Genomic DNA, 25191 nt, shown 5'->3' on the forward strand with positions numbered 1-25191 from the left:
TTCCTTGATCTTATTATGGATATCGGATTTATTGCGTATGCCTGCAAGAAAATGAATCTCATTGTTGTATATAGTGACATATATGTAGTTTAATAATAAATTTGCTTTGATCTTTGAACTTTGAAATGCTAATCTCCTTCCTAACATATGCTCAGAACTGTATTTATACTCAGTGGCCATTTTATTGTGTCCATCCCCTACTTCAGTCCCATGGATTTCTATGATATACAGTGTGCAATATCTCCTGTATCTAATAAAGCAGGCACTGAGCCAATGTTTGTGATCTTCTGCTGCTGTAGCCCATCCACTTGAAGGTTCAATGTATTGTACATTCAGAGATGACCTTCTATCCACCACTGTTGTAATGCGTGGTTATTTGTGTTACAGTCGCCTTCCTGTCAGCATGGACCAGTTTGACCATTCTCCTTAGACCTCTCATTAATAATGAGTTTTTCCCCACATAAAGGCTGCTCCCTCGATGTTTCATGTTTCTCGCACTATTCTCTGTAAATTTTAGAGACTGTTGTGCATGAAGATCCTAGGAGATCAGCCGTTTCTGAGATAATCAGACCACGCTGTCTGGCATCCACAACCATTCAGGGAATAAAGTCACTAAGATCACATTTATCCCCATTCTTGCTGTTTGGTCTTAACAACACCTGAACCATTTGACCATGTCTGCATGCTTTTCTGCATTGAGTTATTGCCACATGATTGGGTGATCATATACTTGCATTAATGAGCAGGTGTGCAGGTGTACCTAATAAAGAGGCCATTGAGTGTGTATCTATATATTAGTGAAAAATTAAGTTATTTTTCAGTGTATTCCAATTATCGAGTTCGATTTAGGAATGACCGATAAAATTATGGAAGAGATGCATGATACATTTTGGCTTAAACTGGCATGTATTTGATGCTTTATCTCATCCTCAGTATTTCAGTAAATCACAAGGGACTAATTACCTTTTGAAGTGTGTCAACATTCTGTAGAGAAGTACAATTGCAGTTTACTTGAGGAACCCATAAAACTGTGCTAATGTCTTCCCTTACATTCAACATTATTTGGATTGGCAAATGTTTAACATGAAGTGTCTGACTTGAAAGGTGGGAGCCAAACCTATTAAATTCTTCCTTCATAACACACTGGACATATGTTCAGGTCTCTTGGTGGAATTTAAACCCATAGCCTTCCATTCTAGAGATATGATGTTGTCAGACATGACGCAAAGTGCCAATTGAAATGAGGGATTGATTGCTGTTGTTATGGAGAAGGAACAGCCTCATAATATTGTGCCACAAAATAGCATCATAACACTTTGAGCTATTGATGATGTGGTACCATTTATTTCATACTGTTTGAACTTTCTAACCTATATTGATTTGTCTAGCGAAAAGAAAAGCGATTTATTTTCCTTGAAAAATTTTGCACACAAAAATATTGGGGAATGAGTCAAGGGCTGGATTCAATCCATGAACCTCAGTGAGTCAGAAAACAAGTATCAGTCAAGCTCTGCTTTCAGGGTTGGTGAATTCACCTGAACCGTCAATCCACTTTCATTTCTATGGTTAACTCCTTTCTGTATGTTAGAGAGGCCCCAAAGGCCTCTTGGAAACTCACCACAAGGGAGGCTTTTTACAATCTTTGGCTCCTTTCTATGGATCCCAGCATGTTTATTAAAATCTTTAATACTTGACTTTATTCAAAAGACAGAAAGGATGCCACAGCCTGTCAGAAGAGCTTTGTGCTCACTACCCTATGGAAACTTTAGCAACTATAGAGATATATGAGACTTCTCAAGGACAACTAAGCAAAACTACTTAATCAATAAAGCTAGAACTAACAGTATGAGTTGAATTAATGGCACATTTCATTTGGAGACAGGATTCCTCTTAAGTTGCTGTTCTGTTTTGTAGCAGCAGTGGGAGCAAGAGCAGAGGTGATATTAGAAAACCAGTAGTGGTTGGGTTAACAATATAGGGACATGCAGGGTGGGTGTACATTTTCTTAGTTCAATGTGTTATCACAGAAGATATCTTTAGAGAGCGTGATTTCTTTCTATTTACTGACAATATTTCATATTTATCTCGATCTTTTCAGAATTTGATCAGACTAAACAAACAAATTTTAATGCTATCACAAACTGCTTGCCAGGGTGCAATAATTAATATACTATTTTTGATAGTCTTTCTCTTTATAGTTTGAGACAATTATTTTTTGGGGGCAGATATTCGTGTCTCTGAAAGGAAGTTTCTTCCTCCTCAGTAAAAAGACAATTCCATACAATGCAAATTGATCAAACTTTTGTTCAGAAAATCAAGCTAGATAGTATGACAAATGGAGTAGTATGCAAAGGACAGCTGCCAGCTGTGTGCATGCAGATAGAATTTTAACCTGAGTCAGATATGGGCTCCAGCTGAAAGGACTCTTTAGTTCTGCCACCTCAAGCCTACATATTGAGTGAGACAGCAAGTGCATTTTAGCTTTACCTCTGGGAGCAAAGCCAATTCCAAAACAAATCAGGTGTGGTGTAAAAAGGGCTGCAAATTTATTGCAAGTCCACAAGTGAAGAATAAAACAAAACAGCTTTGAACAAATTATATATTTTGCCACAGAAACAATGACAATATTTTTGAGAGTTGTTTTATTCCCATAATTTTCTCACAAATTACCGATTTGGGGAAAAAATTAAAACTGGAGTTAATTCCCTCTCCCACCCACCCCCAAGCTAAGAATCCCTAGACTGAAAAGTGTAGTCTTCATCCAGAGCCACTCTCATCTCTAAATCACCAGAGTTCCTTTATGAACAGAAACAAGCAATCCAAGCTGATGCATGGGAGTGCTGCCTCGGAGAGTTTGTCTTTTAGATTATTTGCTCACTGAAACACTGCTTGTCCCTCTTCCGCACTATTTTGAGGGGAAGAGTTCTCCACAGTCCTTAGACTAAATATGTCTCAATCAACATCTCTGAAGCAGATTATGTGATGCAGTTGCATGTAAGTTAGTGGCCATATTTCCACCAGTGTTGACTGTAAACACTTCGGTACATACCATAATCACGAAAGTAACCAGGTCTTTTTGTTAAACGCATTTGAAGTCTCCTGTGATTTTTTTTTGATTCAGATTTATTTCTCAAATGTACATTGGAACTTACAGCAAAATGCATCATTTGCATTAACAATCAGCCAGAACCCAGTTCCACTCCAACAATCACTTCAGGCTGTAGGACCCTCGAAACCAGTGACTCCAGTACACACGCGGGCAGGGAGAGCTCCTTAACATCCAGGAGCGTGAGCACGGGTGGAGAAAGAACTGCTGAGCTGCCAATCACCCACACATCAAATGCCCACATGGTGAAAATGGCACCACCGGGAAGAGACAAAGGGCCTTCTATCTGGTAAACACCCCTGGCCTCTTTTTCTAGTACCATTGCCAATCTCTTTCTCTTTGTCCTCCTCCACACCCCAACGGCTCTGTGCATACAGAAGATCTGGTGGATTTTGGTGCAGCAGGAAACTTTCTGGGCTGGACTCTGTGCATGCTGTCTACAAGAGGGGTCAGAGCTGTCTCTACTTCCTGAGGAGACAGGTCCTTTAGCATCTGCCGGATGATGCTGAGGATGTTCTATGAGTCTGTAGTGGCCAGTGCTATCATGTTTGCTGTTGTGTGCTGGGGCAGCAGGCTGAGGGTAGCAGACTCCAGCAGAATCAACAAACTCATTCATAAGGCCAGTGATGTTGTGGGGGTTGAACTGGACTCTCTGACGGTGGTGTCTGAAAAGAGGATGCTGTCCAAGTTGCATGCCATCCTGGATAATGTCTCCCATCCACTCCATAATGTACTGGTTAGGCACAGGAGTACATTCAGCCAGAGGCTCATTCCATTGAGGTGTAACACTGAGCGTCATAGGAAGTCATTCCTACCTGTGGCCATCAAACTTTACAACTCTTCCCTTGGAGTGTCAGACACCCTGAGCCAATAGGCTGGTCCTGGACTTATTTCCACTTGGCATAATTTACCTATTATTATTAAATTATTTATGGTTTTATATTGCTATTTTGTCTACACTATTCTTGGTTGGTGCGACTGTAACGAAACCCAATTTCCCTCGGGATCAATAAAGTATTTCTGTCTGTCTGACTGTCTGCAGCTTGAGCTCCCTACTGAGCCTATCTCTCACCCCTTCTACAATACAGGCATTGACAGATGCCCATTGGGGTCTGGGATGGTCAAAGCCTGTGCACATGAACATCAGAGAGCTCTGCAAGTCCATTTAATTCCTCCTTATTGACCTTCCCAACACTCCTTTCATTTTGGGTTACCTCTGGTTCTCCAGTCACGACCCTCAATTTCCTCCTTTGAGATGGAGGGAAATCTTGGCTTCATCAAACTCCCACAGGAAAAGCATGACTTAGCCATCACCTTCAGTAAAAGGGAAGCCAGCATCCTGCTGCCTCACAGACCACACACCTTCATGATTGACCTCCTCCTGAGTACCACCCTTTCCCGAGATCATCTGCTCTCCCTTCCTGAGCCCAAAGCCATGAATGACTACATTTTTGAAGCACGACAGCATGGCTTCATTTGACTATCCCAGTCCCCAGCCAGTACAAGATCCTTCTTCATCAAAAAGAAAGAAGAGGGATCTTCATTCCTGCTTTGACTACCAGACCCAGCTGAAATGGAGATTGACCCTCAGCCCATTATTCCATTCTTGCATATGTTTTCCTGAGAACCAGATCTCAAGTGGGCCCACTCCTCACCCCTCTCCAGCCATCCAGGTGCAAGATGGACTCTGGATTTTTTGCAATGTCTTTTCTGGTGGTCCAACATGATCACAGATGTACATCAGTTCATTGCTGCCTGCCCTCAACATGCCCAGTCCAATTCCTCCATCCGGCACTGCTCTTTGCTCCTGCAGCCTCCACCAGCCCCTCGACACCCGTGGTCCCACATCACCATGGATTTCATTACAGGTTTGCCACCTTCCGATGGAGCCATGGTAATCATCTCTGTGGTGGACTGGTTCTCCAAGGTTGTCCACTCCATTGCCTTCCCCAGCCACTTCCATCTGTCACTGAGACGGCGGACCTGGTTCTTCAGCATGTAGTTCACATCCATGGTTTCCTCAGGACAGTGTGTCAGACTGGGGACCACAATTCATCTCCCTCTTCCTGTGTGCCTTCTGCTTCCTCCTCCACAACTCAGTGAGTTTCTCCTCTAGCTATCACCCACAGACCAATGGTCTATTATAAAGGGCCAATCAGCAAGTGGAGAAGCCCCTGCTATGCTTCGCTGCCTCTTTGACGTCAACTCTTCCACTTTGACGGAGTATCTGCTCTGGGCTGAACTGTCCCACAAACTACACACCTCCTTTGCCATAGGTATGCTGCACACTGATCTGCTTCGTGCCGATGCCAGAATGCCTGGAAGAGGACACGGAGGGTCATTGTAGCTACCAGCCATGCCTACTACTGCCAGGCTAAGTGGCATTGGCACTCAGCCAGATGACTCCAGTCAGGGGTCTGTGACTGGCTATTGACCTGAGATCATCTCCTGAACACTGATTCCCACAAGCTTTCACCCTGGTTCATTGGGCCCTTTAAGATTACCCGTCACATTAACCCATTCACTTACCAGCTCTAGATTTCAGGATCACACCTACGTCCCACATACCATGGCTCAAGCCTGTTGTCCATGGACCACTGGAACCACCATGTCCGGAACCATGGATAGGGTACATGGTTCGCTGGCTGATGTATTCACATCATTGTGGACAGGGTGTGAAGTACTTGGTCAATGGAAGGGTACAGCTCAGAGGAGAGGTGTGCCAGGGCCGTCCAGTTTCATCTTGGATCTATCATTCGTCGAGGAGTTGAGAATCAGAATCAGAATCAGAATCAGGTTTATTATCACCGGCATGTGACGTGAAATATGTTAACTTAGCAGCAGCAGTTCAATGCAATACATAGTCTAGCAGAGAGAAAAAAAGTTAATAATAAATAAAATAAAACATAATAAATAAACAAGTAAATCAATTACATATATTGAATAGATTATTTAAAAATGAGCAAAAACAGAAATATTGTATATTTAAAAAATTGAGGTTGTGTCCAAAGCTTCAATGTCCATTTAGGAATTGAACGGCCAAGGGGAAGAAGCTTTTCCTGAATCGATGAGTGTGTGCCTTCAGGCTTCTGTACCTCCTACCTGACGGTAACAGTGAGAAAAGGGCATACCCTGGGAGCTGGAGGTCCTTAATAATGGACGCTGCCTTTCTGAGACACTGCTCCCTAAAAATGTCCTGGGTACTTTGTAGGCTAGAGCCCAAGATGGAGCTGACTAGATTTACAACCTTCTGCAGCTTCTTTTGGTCCTGAGCAGTAGCCCCTCCATACCAGATAGTGATGCAGCCTCTCAGAATGTTCTCTACGGTACAATTATAGAAGTTTTTGAGTGTATTTTTTGACATGCCAAATCTCTTCAAACTCCTAATAACATATAGCTGCTGCCTTGCCTTCTTTATGAATACATCAATATGTTGGGACCAGGTTAGATCCTCGGAGATCTAGACACCCAGGAACTTGAAGCTGCTCACTCTCTCCACTTCTGATCCCTCTATGAGGATTGGCATGTGTCCTTTGTCTTACTCTTGCTGAAGTCCACAATCAGCTCTTTTGTCTTACTGACGTTGAGTGCCAGGTTGTTGCTGCTGCTGTCACAGCAACAACCTTGCATGGAGGTCTGTGACCAGTGGTGTGCCTCAGGGATCTGTTCTGGGAGCCTTACTCTTCGTGACTTTTATAAATGACCTGGATGAGGAAGCGGAGGGATGGGTTAGTACGTTTGCTGATGACACAAAGGTTAGGGGTGTTGTGGATAGTGTGGAGGGCTGTCAGAAGTTACAGCGGGACATTGATAGGATGCAAAACTGGGCTGAGAAGTGGCAGATGGAGTTCAACCCAGATAAGTGTGAAGTGGTTCATTTTGGTAGGTCAAATATGATGACAGAATATAGTATTAATGGTAAGACTCTTGGCAGTGTGGAGAATCAGAGGGATTTTGGGGTCCGAGTCCATAGGATGTTCAAAGCAGCTGCGCAGGTTGACTCTGTGGTTAAGAAGGCATACGGTGTATTGGCCTTCATCAATTGTGGAGTGCCAAACTGCTTGGGTCCTAGTGCCCTTCCCTTGGACAACATCGGTGGCGTGGAGAGAGGAAGGCTTGTAGCTTGGGCAACTGCCGGTCTCCCATACAACCCTGCCCAGGCCTGTGCCCTGGAAGCCTTCCAAGGCGCAAATCCATGGTCGCACGAGACTAACGGATGCCTATTATTAAATTGTGGAATTGAATTTATGAGTCAAGAGGTAATGTTGCAGCTATATAGGACCCTGGTCAGAAGACCCCACTTGGAGTACTGTGCTCAGTTCTGGTCACCTCACTACAGGAAGGATGTGGAAACCATAGAAAGGGTGCAGAGGAGATTTACAAGGATGACGCCTTGATTGGGGAGCATGCCTAATGAGAATTGGTTGAGTGAACTCGGCCTTTTCTCCTTGGAGCGACGGAGGATGAGAGGTGACCTGATAGAGGTGTAAAAGATGATGAGAGGCATTGATTGTGTGGATAGTCAGAGGCTTTTTCCTAGGGCTGAAATGGTTGCCACAAGAGAACACAGGTTTAAGGTGCTGGGGAGTAGGTACAGAGGAGATGTCAGGGGTAAGTGTTTTACTCAGAGAGTGGTGAGTGTGTGGAATGGGCTGCCAGCAACGGTGATGGAGGCGGATACGATAGGGTCTTTTAAGAAACTTTTGGATAGGTGCTCGGGGCTTAGAAAAATAGAGGGCTATGGGTAAGTCTAGTAACTTCTAAGGTAGGGACATGTTCGGCACAATTTTGTGGGCTGAAGGGCCTGTATTGTGCTGTAGGTTTTCTATGTTTCTACGACACCTTCATGGAGCAGTGTCTCAGAAAGGCAGTGTCCATTATTAAGGATCTCCAAGGGCATGCCCTTTTCTCACTGTTACCATTATCAGGTGTGAAACCTGAAGGCACACACTCAATGATTCAAGAACAGCTTCATCCCCTCTGCCACTCGATTCCTAACTGGACACTGAACCTGTGAACACTACCTCACTTTTAAATATATATATTATTTCTGGTTTTTTTTGCATGATTTTTAATCTATTCAATATACACATACTGCAATTGACTTATTTATTATTATTGTTATTATTTCCCTCTGCTTCTATATTATGTATTGCATTGAAATGCAGCTGCTGTTAACAAATTTCAGGACACATGCCGGTGATAATAAACCTGATTCTGATTCAGTTACCTTGCTGTCTTGTCATGTTAAGTATCTTTCTTTCTTGTTTTGTGGCCCCTTGTGGCTTGCTATTTTGCAATTTATTAGTAACTGATGGAGGTTTGCTGCTAAATTGTCTCCACTGCTCTGCTTTTGAGTCAAGTTTCCTCTACACTCTCTGATACCCCAGGATGCCAATCACAAGTTTGACCTTTGGGCATTGACCTCTTGATTTGCTTGGACCTGTACACACGCAATAGCCTATTTCTATTATGGTTCAATCCCTAGCACTTCATTTGACACTTGCCTTACCTGCAGCAGGACCATCCTTCCCAGTTTATCTTTCATGTCCATGGAAAATTCTGTTGAGGAAAGAGATTGGATTTGCCCTGGTGTTACTGAGAGGTGGAAAGCTTGAAATATAGAATGACCTATTCCTGCTCCAATCTTTTAAAATCTTACGTATGTCAATCTGCCACAAGCATTTCATGCCACTTGAGGTATTTCCTTGATTTCAGGCATATTTAAGGCAGTAACCCTTCAGTGAACCCACAATCCCTTAGAAATGGCACTTAGAACATTGGCATTTGGTGTAAATGACCTCAGTAACTCAAGGTCATCAGAACGTGAAATCTTTCCACTTTGTTCAAGTGTAGAGGCTGAGTTCTTTATGTAATTATTTATTTATCTAAATGTACTATACCACAAAAGTGGCATGGGACTGTTTTAATCAATACTTAAAAACAAGCAGCATCTAGAGAATCATACATATTTTATTGGAGTTGGAGATGTACCTTCTGGTGTTGTACTTAGTAACAATCTATCAAAGTATTTTCTCACAACCAGGTTTACTGAATCATAATTAGATAGACAGAATTATGCCTAGTTACTTTTTGTAACATAAGTAATATTGTGAACAATAAGACTTGCTTTCAGGTTGTCCCACATTTAGGCAGTTGAGACGTTTATGTCTAACTGCTCCTTGCGATGCATCGGAAGTTCTAGACACCATCTGTGATATTTGAACAAAATATGGGCTCTCTGTTTGAGGTCCTTGTCTCTCACATTTCTCAGTCTGTTCACCCCATGATGGGCCATTACATCACAAGGACTCCTAATGAGCATGTCAGTGGCATAGCAGGTAGTGTTGCTGACTCACAGATCCAGCGACCCAAGTTCAATCCTGACACCAAGTTTTGTGTAATCCCTGTGTGGGTTGTCCCTGGGTGCTCAGCTTTTCTTCCACATACGTCTATAAAAATGACCTCTCTGAATGCAAACTATTAACCAGACTATGACTTTAAATGCAGAACATCAATAAATAACAGTGACATGATCACCAGCACTGAGTCTCGGTCATATTAGCAAGAGTGCTGGTGAATGTGGGTTTAGTGCAGGACTGAAAGGAAGCTGTTATGGAACGGTGCAACCTACCATTAAGAAGATAGTTGATGCCAATCAATACAAGTGAGTTAAATGAATAACACTGGAAATAGACAGGAATTTCAGTTATGTTCAGCCTGGCTTTATGGGAAACCCTCTTACTGTTGCAGTGGGAATGGATCAACAATTGTGTTGGTTTGTGGCAGGCATCAAGATACTTTGAATATAGAAAGTAATTGCCTTTGTATAAAGGACTATGGAGAGTTTAACAAACCAAAGTGTATGCCAGAAATCCAGAGAGAATAAAGAGCTAAACAAACTAAAGCTACAGAGTAAAGTAGAAAAGAAATGATTATTACAGTAAAAACCATAGAAAGGAATGTTACTTAAACTGGAGCGGATGAATCAAATGAGAAGCATATTTTAAATAGCATGTACACCCTTACTTGTGATACAACAAAAAGCAGGATTTTCGATACTAAAGATTAATAATCATAACAGAAATTAACATTGGCATGGCCAGTGATGGGAAGGACTTTGTATAACCCCAAGTTCAGAAAGTTTCACTAGCAAGAAGCACATTAGGTACCTCCTGCACCTAATAAAGTGGCCACCGAGTGTGCGTTTGTGCTCTTCTGCTTCGGTAGCCCAGCCACTTCAAGTTTCGACGTGTTGTGCATTCAGAGAAGCTCAGCTGCACACTGCTGTTATAAAGTGTGGTTATCTGTGTTACTGTCACCCTCCACCTTCCCTAGAAACAGTCCGACCATTCTCCTCTGACCTCTCTCATCAACAAGGAGCTTTTGCACACAGAACTCTCGGTCAGTGGACATTTTTTGTTTCTCACGCCATTCTCTGTAATCTCTCTAGAATGTTGTGTATGAAAATATCAGGAGATCAGGAGTTTCTGAGATACTCAAATCACCCAGTCTGGCACCAACAATCATTCCCCGTTCTGATGTTTGGCCTGAACAACAACTGAACATCTTGACCACATCAGCATGCTTTTATGCGTTATGTTGCTACCATATGACTGGCTGATTAGGCATTTGCATCAATAAGCAAGTGCACAGTTGTACCAAATAAAATGGCTACTGAGTATAGTCATCTACTGTATGATGGGCAAAAGGCAAGGTTTCTGATTATAATGGTTGAATATGTGAACATACCTACTCTGCTAGGAAGTGATTCTTTGAAAGATTGGATGCTGGACTGGAAAGATGTACTCGGCATAAATAATTCACCCCCCTATATGAACAAGGTTTTTGAACAATACGAAGTAACAGTTAAGGATTCATATGCTGCTATTTTAGGCACCAAGCTTATATATGTCTTGATCTAAGTGCTGAATGTAGCCATTGTAAAACTAGGCCTGAAATTATATGTGAAAAGTTCAGATGGAATAAGATCCAAACAAGCTAAAACTGCATCTGTATTGGTGGAAATGTCACAGAGTAATTGAGTGAATATCATCATGAGGATGGCCAAGGCAGGTAAGACCGTTGGGGTCAGCAGATGTTATAAAGCAACCCTTAATGTAATGACGGGTGATGTACATCTTGAAATTTCATACTTGAAAATTAACAGTTACAAGGTATAGCACTTGGATACAAAAGCAGTTTGTGTGGTAAGAATATCACTAAGTCAGGAGATGAATGGTTAGATAATACAGTCATAGTGATACCTAATCACAAATGCCAAGGAGGATAAAAGTCTTCAGACATTTAAGGAAGTGTTTAAAGGAATTCATCAACATGCCATTGCTTAAGTTAGGTGAATGTGCTCTTTTGCAGAAGGAGTTATATTAGTCTTCTGATAGAGGATTGCGTCAGACTGTAGAATCCAACTTCCTAAAGCACTGCTCCAAGGGTAGACGTGGCTTACAACTCCATTTCAGTAGGTCTGTGTAAACTACTGTCATAAAGATGTCAACAACTATTTAGCATGAATCACAGGCATTTAAAGAGGTGAGAAATAAAACCTGTCAGGGTCAGGCATCATCGACAGAACAAGTTTGCCACAAATAGTATCCTGGAAGAAGTTAAGACACATTTCAGATAACTTCCATTTGAGCAATTAAAAAGTGCCACTTTTTATTTCTCTATTCCACGTAGCTTCAAATGGGAAAATGAACTTGCTCAGTAAAGTCACAGATGGTTGATTGACCATCACCATGGAACGTTGAAGTAATGTTTTTGTAAGCCATAAAGCAAAGTCGGATTCCACAACAGAATACATTTCTCCTGAAAAGTTGATGCAGAGAAGATTCAGGGTGCAGATGAATTGTATTCAGTCCCATTTGGAATAAAAAGGTGGGGATAAAGATATATAGAAAGAATCATTCTGTAGGATAACATTTGTGTGTTGAGACCTCCCTGCTGATCAGAGAGGAGAAGTAGTACATCCAAGAAAGAGTAAAGATAAATGACATTTGAAATGGCTGTTGAGAGCTTCGAAAAAAATTGCAAAAACAACTTAACTGGGACAATAGCGAAGAAAACTGAGACAGAAAGTGGTCTTGAAGTGAATCCCACAATTGTTCAAGAGGAATCTATCGTGCAATGGCACTGATAATAGAAATATATTGGCAACCAACATCATTTGGTGAATCTGTGCATTCAGCAAGTGGAACATCAATGATCCTGCAAAGACGACAATGAGAATAGGAGCTGGTGACTCACTTAAATCTGCAAATGCGGGTTTTTGTTTTAAAATAGGGGAAACATTATGGCATAATTTTAATTGTAAACAATAGTTATTATTTTAAAGCTGTCACTCCTTTAAAAATTGTTTCATGTAAAGAAGTGTTTAGTATTCTGCAATCATGTTCCAGGAACAGACTGTAGAGATTCTTGAATAAACCAGAGTTTGAGCGCTTTGTGTCTTACATGTATATATTTGGCAATGGATTTTTTTGCTAGAATTCACTGAGGGCATGTATTTTGCACTGTTTTAAGAATTTGCCTGAGCAAAATCAGGTGATAGAATTGAGTGCAGGAGTCCAAATGGAGGATTGTAAGAGGCATAATCTAGGCAAGGCAGATATCAGGAGGATAAGTTATTTAATAAAAAATAAACAAGCAACACACACAAAATGCTGGTGGAACGCAGCAGGTCAGGCAGCATCTATAGGGAGAAGTGTTGTCGATGTTTCGGGCTGAGACCCTTCACCAAAAATGACTGGGATTCATAAACAGGATGAGTCTCTTAAATGACAAGTGCAGGCAGAAGATGCAAAATGCTGAGAACATGAATCACCTGTCATGGTCCCTTCTGGCAATCCCCCACCTTGCTACTTACCTCAGGAATTGGGCCTCAATCCCCTCGTTTAGTTTCCAATCATTCCCAGGTTCCACTAACTACAAACACCTGCTTTCCATCAGAAAATGCAGGATAAAGACCCTGTGATCACAACAAGGAGCTGCCAGTTCATTGGTCAACTCATTGAATGAGTAACCTCGTTCCATGGTTATTTAGGACTGCCAGTTCTAAATTCTGCATCATCTCCTGGATTCTCCACGTGAACTTTGTCTCTGCATAAAGACTGTCCGAGATACTGGCTCTCTGTTCGCAGTGGTGCTAATGCCTAACGACTCTGCCTCAGCGCCTGTGTCCTGCACCTGGGTTTGTCCCCAGTCATGTCCCTGTGACACCACCAGACTCAAGGACAACTTTTATCCCACTGTTAGCCAACTCATGAACCTACACACCTCTCATACACTGAAGGATGAGCTGTTGAACTTTTCATCTACCTTGTCAAGCCCTTGCACTTTATTGCACTGCCCAGTCTCTGTAAATGTAACGCTATATGTTGCATTGTTTTCTTTCTACTGCCTTGATGTAGCTATGCATAATATAATCTATCTGCATGGCATGAAAAACAGAAGCTTTTCACTTTTTCTCAGTATACATTATGTGACAATAAACCAACATCAGAAACAATACCAAATTAGCTCTTGGATGCTGGTCAAGACAAGATCTTAAGAATTGGTCTGCTCTTCACTGTATTGTGATTTTACAAAATAAAATGTAAACACTTAAAATAAATGCAAAAGAGAAGACAACTTCTAAAACCCAAAGAAAAATTGAAGTAAAGGTGAATGAGACAAAAGAGACAAGATGACAAGAATGTGGACAGAGAAAGAGGAAGAGAAACAGTGTGGAAGTGAAGAGAAATTGAGAAGTGCAAGACAAAAGTGAAAGGCAGAGACTGTAAACACAAGAGATTCTGCAGATGCTGGAAATCCTGAGCAACACACACAAAATGCTGGAAGAACTCAGCAGGTCAGGCAACATCTATGGCAAGGAATAAAGATTTAATGTTTCGGGCTAAGACACTTTATCAGATCCCGTCTGCAGTGGAGGCAAGTCTGTGACTATATTTAAGGTGGAAGTTGATCGTTTCCTGATCAGTCAGGGCATCAAAGGATATGGGGAGAAGGGTTGAATGGGATCCAGAATCAACCATGATGGAATGGTGGAGCAGACTTGATGGGCTGAATGGCCTAATTCTGCTCCTATGGCTTATGGAAAGAAAGTAGGCAGGAAGACATGCAAAGACAGAGAATAACTGTGTTTAATTGGGAATGAGAGAGAGGAGGATGAGAGAGTGAGGGAGGAGAGGGGAATGAGGGAGAGAGGAGGATAGATAAGATGAAGGCAAGAGTAGGAAAATGAAGGGAAATGAGGGGATGAGGGAAGGGTGAGGGAGAGGGAAATGAGAGGGAAGAGAAAAATGAGGGAAAGTGAGGGGAATGAGGAGAGAGAGGAATGAAAAAGAGGGGAGAAAGGGGAGAGCAGAGGGAGAGCAAGAACCAGAAGGTGAGGGAGAGAGGCCTGAGAGGGGAATGAAGAGGATGAGGGAAAGAGAGGAGTGATGAGGGAGAGTGAGGTATTGAAGGACTGAGTGAGGATGAGGAAGAGAAAGGGGAAATAAGGAGAATGAAAGAAAGGATCAGGGACAGAGTCAAGTGAGAGAAGGAAGGATGGATGACAGCGTAGAAGGAAAAGGTACGGAGAAAGTAAGAAAACAGACTGGGATATATAGTTGTGGGTGCGCTTAATCAGGGAAAGTAAGAGAGGAGAGAGAGACAGAGAGAGAAAGAGAGATAGATAGAGAGAGAGAGAGATGGCAGAAGCATGAAGTACTGAGTGATAATTTAAAACAGAGCTGAGACAAAGCGTGTGAGTAAGGCCCAAAGCTCCGATGGTTCAGACAACCCCGCCTCCCCCCGGTATCAGCAGTTCCCCGCACCCAGCAGTGTCCCATATACAGTGTGGATCGGGGCCAAGCCCCCTCCCCAATGCTTACACATGCACACACACTGGCCATGCCGCCTGCCCTGCTCCGGGTGGCCCAACCCCTTGCACTCTGTCCTCACTCCCTCTCTCTCAAACACAGCATGGTCAAGGGGGTTGCACTGCCGCTCTGGCTGGCACTGGCCCTGGCACTGGCGTGGGGTCTGCCAGCCCGGCTCGCCGCCTCCCCGACCCCGCTGACGACGCTCGGCTCCTGCTCTCATCCCCCGAACCCCAGCTCCGTGCAGCAACTGATTTCAAGTTCCGGCGTGGTGATCGAGGGCAAAGTCCAGGAGGTTGCCGGCGGAGCGGGGCAGCGAGGCGCCGGTGGTAGGACTGAAGCGGGCGAGGTGCGCGGGGTCCAGGTGAGGGTGCACCGGGTGTGGCCACAGAAGGCAGGGGGTCTGAAGAGGGACCGCCTGGTGTGGATCAACGCAGCGGGGTTTCACGGCTGCCTGAAGCCGGGAATGAGGTATATCTTCTTCATGGAGCCCAGCAACTCCACGGATACATTCCGAACATCCCACCCGCCACTGGAAACAGCCAGGAGCGTCAAGAAGGACGTCAGTAAGATTCTATGTGAGGGATGTGGTGAGTCCTCCGTTGAAATGAATAAAGGGTTAATACTCCCTTTTCAAATGTAACTTCATCTCCTACCTAGCTGAAGGTGTCTCTGTCACCTTATACCCACTGCATTACCCTTCCTTGCCTTCAAGACCACCCCCCCATTCCCGTGGAATACAGTGTTCTGTCTGAGTTTGTTTATAAAAAGTTATTTATTTGCAAATAAGGAGGTGTTTTGGAGGTGCACAGTGAACCCTCCTCTTGCTGTCTCTCTGGTTGTTGTCTGAAGTTGGTGAGGATGATTTGAAGCTACTATTCAGATAATAGTGCAACTCTTTAACCTCTCATCCTCACAGCTGTCTGATTATCTGCATCTTCTCAGCCGCCTTCCCTCTAACGTACGGTGTTTTATTAATGGTGAAATGTTATTTTTTAAATAGGTTTTTTGGCTGGGTCTTACCATGTCACGTGTATGTATCGAAAATTATTTGTTTTTAGCGATTTGTTTTGCTGTATTTTGCGGAGAAACAGGTTTGACTTTTAAATCTCGGCAAGGCTCGGTTCCACGCAGATTGTATTTAAATGAAGATACGAGGAACAAACTTTGCTCAGAGGTCATGTGAAGTCCGACATTTCGTCAGATTTACGCTGAGCTTTCTAGAGACAGGTGGAATTATTCCGCCAAACTACAGACTCGACCAGTGAACTAGAGAAGGGTGCAAAATACCGGTCTTCTCCCGCCAACAACCATAACCCACCCAACCTAGACTGATCAGAATAAACGCCGCAGTCACTGACCGCTCCAGTCAGACAGTAGCTCTCACTTGCAGGAGATAAGTGAAATGTTTATGTACCTGTGTGAAGAATGTGGATTTCCTCCTAGCGCGAACGCTTTGACATTTATCCCACTCTAAGTAAAAAAAAAGGGAGAGTGAAGGGTTAAGCCACAGTGTAGCCTGGGTTCGGTGGGAGAGAGCCGGCGAGGTAGCAGTGGGTGAAGAGACAAATGAAACGTGTTATAATTGGTGGGCATGCAACAGCGTGTACTGGCAGGTGCTGAAATGAAACGCCAGGTTATCTCAGGGCGGGCTCGTCTTGTCACTGCTCCAGCGGAGGGTTCAGGGGAGATTTGAAGTGGCTCTGCAGATATTTTGCGGGCAGTAGCATCCCCGAAAGAGAGCCGGTCTGGCGGTCGACGGTGAGTCGTGTTCTCTCGCCCGTTCTTTTTTTGTGTTGAAGCTCCTGCTTACATTGCGTTTAATTATTATCGTGAACGATACTATGTTAAACACCCAAAGCAAAATAAATAATTAAAGTGAGATACCGTATAAAGGACAGGGAAGCGGCTGTCGGATGCAGGGAACTTTCCACCAACCGTGGTGCTGAAGGCTGCAACCCGGTTCTGACAAAAGTACTTGTGATGTCTTCTTATAACGAGGCAATACTTCAAGTGCGATTTAATAACCAGGGAAAAATATACATTTTAATCTTCCGTACGGTTAGACGCCCCCAGTTTATGGTTTGGGACTGCTTTCAGTGCAATGCCAGTAGTTACTGCTGCCTGTTATTTTGTCTTCTCCGCCACTGCTTGCTTTCCAGACCTTCCGCTCTTACGTCGTGACCGGTTCATCTTGACAATTGCAGTGCTCAGCATTTTCCTGAGTAGTCAAGAGTATGTGACGACCTTCCTCTGGTTCTCCCAAACTCTGACCTCACGGAGGCATTGGGGGGGGGGGGGGGGAATCACTCCTTGAGTGCTATTTGCTGGGTTCGTGCTGGTGTTGAGTGCTGTTAGTGGCATTGTGTGTTATGTGAGGAACATTGAAGCAGGTTTCCCAATCGCATGTCTGCCTTGAATATGAAGATTGAACGCGCTGATTCCCCAATAGTCGATATCACTGCATATATCGATATGCATAAAAGCAACAGAATGACTCTGCGGGAGGATGTGCTAATCTTAATTTCAGGGTTTTGTAATCTAATCCTCTAAAGCATTACCAACAGAATATTTAACTAGTGCTTGTAAATATGTAAATATGCCTGCATGGTATTCCCTGCCCGAGGTAGTCCCAGTGTACATACATTCATAAGCAGCATTTAATGAGTTTGGGAGCCTGTACAGTATTACATCAGGTACTCGAGGCTTGAAATTCGGTGTCTCCCGCCGCGCTCTAGCGGTTTCTCTGTTCGCTGTGACGCTGCTGAAGACTTTGATGACTTTCATTTTCTCCTCCAGTAAACTTAGAAGCTGTGGCAGTGTATTGAATTAAGTTGCACAAAGACCCAAGATGGGACTACATCTCAAAATAGAAACAAGTAGTTTTGACGCTATTTTCAGATTGAAATCGGATGCACACACAATGCACCTTCTCGAGGCTTCACGGAGGGAAACAAAACTCTGATTTGATGTTTCTGTAAAGCTATTTCATCCTTTTCGGATACAGCGCGTCCTCTGTAAAGCTTACTCTTGGAGTTTGTGACTTACTCTGGAAGCTTAGTTGAAAAATGAAAGGGTTAACAGGAGTGTGGGCATAAAAGGTGAAAGCTGTTGAAACTAATTGTTGTTTCCTGAATTGAAGGAGGGTGCCTATTGAGGCTGGCAAAAATATTCACAGATGTTAGCTTGAGATGAACGCCATATTCGTTAATGTTGGTCTGGGGTAGTGTTGAGAGCTGTGTGTGGCCGATTCATGGGGGAACGTTCAGAAAATTACACACCTTCCCTGCCTTCCCTCTTTGATATTGTTTACAACCTCGATCTTTGATTAGGTTTTGTCATGCGCTATGATGGCCCTCTATCCAGTCTTTAAGCCTCTCAGAAAGTATCCTGGTTCGTGCAATTATGCTAATAGAAACGTGTTGTTTCCGTGCTAGGTTATTTGGTTGTTCAGAATATTGGCCAATCTCCAACCAATACTGCAGGACACTGAAAAATACCAGCAAGAGAAGCCTTTAATTAAGTTTTTATTTGCTCTGATTATATTTGGGGAAAAACGTGCTGAGCCCTCTGTGTCCAAAGAGTTTTGTTTGGATCCCTTTCAGTTATTTTTAAAACATAGTATATTGTTGTGAGCTGCCTTCAGTGTCTGTGATGTTATTCAAAGCTTCATAATGTAAATACAACTGTTTCTTATAGCCATGTGACAGAAATCCATCAGTGACTGAATGATTTGGCCTCTGATCCTCCATCCAATTTATATCAATCAACTCTACTTCTGACTTCATTCTATTAACATTCCTTGCAATAAGTTCATCATTTCAGGCACGCTGTGGTTTGGCTGTATTACAATGTTTCACAAATGACTTCATATTCACACTTAAGCACCCTCATCTCAAAATCCCGAATTGACATTGTATAACTCACCAGATTTTTGTCAGAGTTCTGATTAGAGTGTTAAAATTAAGTTTGTGAATTTACTGGACAGAATTGAGGACTGCTGGTTAATGATTGCTGATCCATAGAGAATGGCAATAGAAAATAGAAATCTTTCAACATGTGCAAATGTATTTAATTGAAGAAACTTCATTGAGGTAGAGTGTTGGAAGTCAGTATGTAATATTCAGAGACAGCGTTAAAATGTAGTCACTGGTTCATTGACTGTATACAGACAATGCTGTGAAGCATATTGACTGTGATGAAATTGTGTAACTACTCAGGCTGCATCCAACAGAGATTTGTTCTTATCTTTAAAATCACTGACTGGGTCTCAACAAACATTTGACTATATAGTTGATTTAGCATTTAAATAATTGCACTAACTTTTATTCTGGCAGAGTTTAATGTGTAAACATGTATAAAATTGTATAAAACCTGACTAAAATTAACTGCGGTTGGAAATATATTTATTGTTAGAAATTTTGTCACTAGAGATTTTGCAACTTAACACTATTAACAGTACCTCGGTGCTGTTCGCAATTGTCACTCTGTGAAATTTTTCTTGAGAGGGCGAATCCATTGATGGTCATTTGGAAATGATTACACTATGTGGCTTGATTCTCAGCAGTTAAATGCCTTCATTGTATCAGCAGCACAAGTACAGTGCTGGCTTCCTTTGTGTGAATAGGGATCAATGATTTCTATTGGCAGAGACTGCGAGAGCTGCAAAAGTACAGTATCAAAGGCAAGCGCGTATTCTCTGTGATTGCAACAAATTGAAGAGGAAGTAGCACAACATTTTTCATTTAAAAGACCCAGTTATATGAAAGGTAGAACTGCCTTTATTCTATGAAATTCAGGTAGGCTTGGCATGAAGTGGAACAGTTGGACTGACGTTAGTAATAGTATAGGCTTCCTCGCAGATAAGTCTAATGGAAAACACCCAGCATTGACCTGAAATGGGTTAGAAAAATGGGAATATATGTTCAGCTTGTGAATTGTTTCCATTTGTTTTTGTATTATTTGTTTACAGGTGATAATAACATTTTAAAGTTAAGTGGTATAATTGTGTGGCCACAGCTTGCAACAGGTAATACCTTAATCCTAGAAACTTACTGCACAAAGTGAGGTCTTCTGACTCCCTTCCACCTCTGCCAAACTACTGCCAGCACTTTGAATGATATGTCTCATTAGGCCCACTCATCTGCTCTTTCCATTTAGCTTTGCCAATTTCCTTTAAGCAGTTCATGTTTGCCTCCCCCCATCATCAACTGATTTAGTAATGGAGTGTCAGGTTCTGAGAGCTATAATCTCATGAGCCAAGTTAAAAATCTTATTGCAGCCAAGCTACGAGCAATATCACAAAAATAAGGCTCAGCTTTGTTAAAGTGTTTGAATCAGACTATTTAGCTAATTACAATTAATAGGACACAACACATTTTGTAATAACTATTGTCATTTATATATGATGTTTGAAAGCACTGATTTTAAATGCTTGTTCTGCAAAACACTTTCTAGTGATAAGTTCAATATTAGTGCTAAAAACTTGCTGTGCATTTTTTGCATAACATTATTGGAGAACCTTCAGATATCATGTTTAATCATTTACTTTGACATTTGTGATATGGTTTGTAGCTGGGTAGCAGAAGAGTTTTTAACTGGGTTTATGATGGTGTAGCTCATGAAGCCTAATACTCACATAGAAAGTAATCACTAAAAGGGGAAATAAATACAAATTATTTAAAAGTAAATTGGCAAAACAATAGGAGAAAGTTGGTCCAATGAGCAAGATATTTTGCAGTGCTGGCATACATTTGGATGCCGTGGTCTTGCTCTGTGTTCAATGACTCTAGGACTGAACTGCTAAGTTGCAGATTCATTGGCAGTTAAATGATAAAAGCTAGCCAAATTGATGAATGAGCTAAAGTGAAACTCAATATGAAAGCACTACTGTTGTAAAAGATGTATCAATTTTTTCAACTAAGTATTTTCATATACTATTCCTGCAACCAGAAAATTACTTCATGCAATGTGACTGATTTTGGATTTGACATACGCTCTCAAGCAACATTCGTTTAATATAAAAATAGTTTAGGTTAGAATAAACTTTTTCATTCTCTTTTCTGCTATTTGTATTTCAAAGCGTTATTTTTAGAATACTCCATGAGGGAAAAGGTATTTTAAGAGTCAGTGAATATGAGGCTGTAATCATAAACAAGTATATACCACATCATAATTAAGAAGTGTCTAATCTTCTGAAATGGATTCTGGCACTAAATATTGAGAAAATAGTGCAGCAGAGTTATTCCTGCGATTTGTTGAAGAATTTGTAGTGTATTGTTTAATGATTTAAAATTAATGACAGTTATCATTCAGGATTTATTGTTCTGGGGGTTCAATGTTTCAGGGAATGGGAATCAGATTAACTATCATTGATTTATGTTATAAAGTTTGTTATTTGTGGCAGCACAACAGTGCAATAAGACGACTATATCCCAGTAAGGTGGAAGGACAAGGATGGCAAGGATGGCAGGGTAAGGGAAACTTGGATGTTGAGAGAGGTGGTGAATTTAGTCAAAAGGGAAAAGGAAGCATATGTAAGATTTAGGAACCTAAAATCAAATAGATCTGTTGAGGCTTATAAAGAAGCCAGAGCACATCAAGGAGGTTTTATGAGCATTAAAAAAAAACATGGCCTAATTAGGGAAAATCAACATGGTTTTGTGTGCGGCAAGTCATGTCGTACTAACTTGATTTTTTTGAGGAGGTGATTGATGAAAGTAGAGCTGTAAATGCTGTCTATATGGACTTTGGTAGGGTGTTTGACTAGATCCCTCATGGGAGACTCATCCGGAAGATTAAACTGCATGCCATCTGAAGTGAATTGGCCATTTGGATTCAGAATTGATTTTCTCATTGAAGACATAGGCTAGCAGTTGATAGGACTTATTCTGGCTGGAGGCCAATGACTAGATGGTTTCACAGGTTGCTGTACTGGGTCCTCTGGTGTTATCTGAATGACTTGGATAAAAACATTAGGCAGGTGTGTTAGGAAGTCTGCAGACATTACAAAGATTGGTGGCGTTGTAGATAGTATAGAAGGCTACCAAAGTATGCAGTGCGATATAGGTCAATTGCAGATATTGACGGAGAAATGGCATGTAGAGTTTAACTTAGCCAAATGTGAAGTGTTGCACTTTTGGAGATTAAAGGTAAAGGACAGTACACAGTTAGTGGGAAGAACCTTTTACAGTATTGATTAGCACAGTGATCTTGGGGTTCACCTCCATAGTTGATAGGATGATAGAAAAGGCATGTGGTATGCTTGCCTTTATTAGTCAAGGAACTGAGTTTAAGAGTTGGGAAGTTAGGTCACAACTTTTGAAAACTATAGTTAGGCCACACCCACATATGGAGTACTTTTTCTGGTTCTGGTCACCCTATTAAAGGAAAGATGTCAAGATTTAGAGAGTGTGCAGAAGAGGTTTAGGAGGGTACTATCTGGAATAGAGTGTATGTGCTATAAGGAGAGGTTGGACAAACTTGTGTTGTTTTCTCTGGAGTGGCAGAGACTGAGGGGACATCTGGTAGGGTTTTATAAGATTATGAGAGTCACAAAGAGTCGACATCTTTTCTCAGGTGTCTAATACCAGTGGGCGTGCATGTGCAGGGCAAAATTTTCATGCAGGGAATGGCAGGTGCCTGGAATCCACTGCCAGAAGCACTTCAGTAGCTCTTAAGTAGCCATATGAGTTTGCAGGAAGTTGAAAGATATGGACAGTGTATAGGCAGATGGGATTAGTTTGGTTGGGCCTTTAATTTTTAATTTAATTAGTTCGGCACAACATCATGGGCTGAAAGGCCTGTTTCTGTCTGTACGTTCTGTGTCTTAGCATGTGTTGTAAGAATTTTTGCCATTTTTACTTCAGATATGTAGAAAATACAGCAATAATCTTAAATGCTTTTTGTTTGAAATTATTTACAGTTTTGTTCCTTAACAATTCTAAAATGTGTGTAGTTTCCTAATTTTTTTTATTGAACTGAAGATGCATATTAAGTGCTAGAGTTATTTTTTTCCCTTTACAGTAATGATATTGACAAAACCTAGTCAAGGTTGATTGAATCACTGCAAAAGGTTAGGGAATTCTAAACCTAAATAAGTTATATTCAATAAATCTAGTGTTCATGGTCTTCCATTATCTTTTATCCTTGTTTAAGCACTAATTTACTGGATCAATGTATCAGAAAAATGTGATCTTACTTTTTGTTTGATATAACCTGTCCCACATGATTGCACAGGTGAAAATATATTATGTTTAGTTTGCTGTCTTAGATATATGTTTGAAAATAAGATTCATCTCTTAAACATTGTGTTTATTAATAAACTAACTGATGTACGCTAATACAACCTTCAATTAGTTTTCTATTTTTCTTGATTTTTGTTAGGTCCACTCAGCTGGGGATGGGCAGCACCTCAAGGGTTTTATTCTGTGCAAAAATCCATCTTTAGCCATATCAGTAAAAATGCAGTGGGATTTTATTCTTAAATGTATATAATTTAATAAAAAAGAAAAATAAGCTTTCTATTCCATTGACCAAATGCACTGACGTGGAAGTTTTGTAGGTCATTCCATGAAAGTCTCCCATCAGATATGCAATCAAACTAGTGCGTTTTTATCAAGCTTCCTCATTGTTTCTGGGTCTTAATCCTGAATCTCCCTGTCCAAGATCAAAACACTATTAGCAAGAGATTCAGTTGAGATCCAGGACGACTTGCGTCTCTGCTTCTTTCCTCAGGGATACTGAAGTCAATTGTCATTGTGTATTTCCATGAGCCAAACACGGAGATGAAGAATTGAACCAGATCCTGTTTGTTTGGTGCAGCTCAGTTGCTCATTGAATAGATTGACTGTATCCTTGGGGAACAGGAATTGATTCCATATAAAATCCATATTGTGATGTCTCAGTGACCAAGGACAAACCACGAGTTACTAAATGAATGAATGTTTACTTTTAAATTGAAATTTTAAAAAAGTTTGGAGTGCTGGTATTTGAAGTGTTTTTTTGGATAGATTAGTAGCCAAGTGAAAGATACAAAGTAAAATCACAACATTTTGGAAATTGAGATTTATGTCATGAGAGAGAGGAGCAAGTTCTGCAGGCAGGATGATTGATGTGATAAGGCTGGTTTCAAAGAAATCCCTCCTTCAATTTCTGTGCCCTGGATTTGCAGAACCTATGAAAAACCAGAATCACAGTAAAACCAGCAGTGCATCCATTTGTATAATTCTAAAGCTTGAACGCGACCATATAGGATGGTGAACAAAACTAATGGGATTTAGCTTGGCATGTCAACAAAACTGTGTGAGCTTATAAAAGGAATACTAGGATTTATTTAGCCCTTTTGTATCTTGTTCAGGGTGCCCCCAAGCCCTCATAGCCCGTATTGTAATGTGGGAAATGTCGTGGCCAATCGATGTACAACAGATCCCACAGGCAATGTTACTGTGACCAAATACTGTTTTTTAAAAATTAGTGTTAATAAAGGGGTCTTGACCAGGCTATTCAAATAGTGAGATGGTTAAATGGTGTATCATTGTCACATGTACCGATATACAGTGAAAAACTTGCCTTGCATACTATCTGTACAGATCAATTCATTACAACAGTGCACTGTGGTAGTACAAGGTACAGCAATAACAATGCATAATAAAGTGTTTTCTCTGAATTTTGTATAACAGCAACAAAAGTAAATTCTTCCTCCTGGCACTTACCCTTGCAAGCAGAACAAGTGCTACACCTGCCCCTACACCTCCTCCCTCACTACCATTCAGGGCCTCAAACAGTCCTTCTGGGTGAGGTAACACTTCACCTGTGAGTCCTTTGGGGTCATCTACTGTCCCGTGCTCCCAGTGTGACCTCCTGTATATCAGAGAGACCTGACATAGATCGGGAGACTGCTTTGCCGAGCAACTACGCTCCATCTGCCAAAGAACGGGATCTCCCAGTGGCCACCCATTCTAATTCCACGTCCCATTCCCATTTCGATATGTCCATCCATGGCCTCCTCTACTGTCATGATGAGACCACACTCAGGTTGGAGGAACAACACCTTATATTCCGTCTGGGTAGCCTCCAACCCGATGGCATGAACATTGATTTCTCAAACTAACTAAATTAACTTTTGACCATCACACAATTTTTCTTGTAATGGGGATAATATAGGTGTAGAGATTTTTTTGGTAAAGGCTGTTGTTCTCTCAG

This window comes from Hemitrygon akajei, chromosome 4 (assembly GCF_048418815.1).
Source record: "Hemitrygon akajei chromosome 4, sHemAka1.3, whole genome shotgun sequence".
Taxonomy (NCBI): domain Eukaryota; kingdom Metazoa; phylum Chordata; class Chondrichthyes; order Myliobatiformes; family Dasyatidae; genus Hemitrygon; species Hemitrygon akajei.